The 600-nt window shown below is 35.8% G+C and overlaps 1 non-coding gene across 1 annotated transcript; it reads left to right on the plus strand.

Annotated features, from left to right (window-relative positions):
- Nucleotides 1–529: 529 nt before the first annotated feature.
- TRNAG-GCC (transfer RNA glycine (anticodon GCC)) lies at nucleotides 530–600 on the plus strand. Its single transcript has one exon. It is a non-coding gene; the product is annotated as a tRNA-Gly (tRNA).

A 600-nucleotide genomic window follows, 5' to 3' on the forward strand; every position in this document is an offset into this window, starting at 1 on the left:
TTTCGAGGTACGGAACCCTAAAAAGATTCAGTTCCCCATTGCCAACTACAAGCCTATTTTGTTATGCAAGCTAAGGAGAGCTAGCTACAGCTTTCTCATGATAAAATTATCACATAGTTCCAGTAGGCTAATTCTAATTCCTTGTAAGTAAACACTTTTCTCTCGTCCGATTAGTTGTAACATTAAATGGGTCTACTGATATCGCTGCACTGTGGCACTATAACGCCGCACATAAATATAGATAAGAAGATATTACGCTCTGATTGCTTCGCGCTGAATGCAGCCACAGTTAGGATGTGTTGCGAGAACATTACATACCAAGAATTGTGTACATAACGAGCTTTTATTATGTTTTTAAATTTAAATATATTTTTGTAAGTTTTTAAATTCACAAAAATATAATTTTGATCAATTAACATATTCATAAACAAATCAAATTTCAACATATTGGAAAATTTTATTTATGCAAATTGTTTTACGAAACTTTTTTTGGCAAAATCAGTAATATACTTTTCGATGTATCATCACAGCATCGATGGTTCAGTGGTAGAATGCTCGCCTGCCACGCGGGCGGCCCGGGTTCGATTCCCGGTCGATGCA

The sequence above is a fragment of the Papilio xuthus genome, unplaced genomic scaffold, assembly GCF_000836235.2.
Source record: "Papilio xuthus unplaced genomic scaffold, Pxut_1.1 DF828780.1, whole genome shotgun sequence".
NCBI lineage: Eukaryota > Metazoa > Arthropoda > Insecta > Lepidoptera > Papilionidae > Papilio > Papilio xuthus.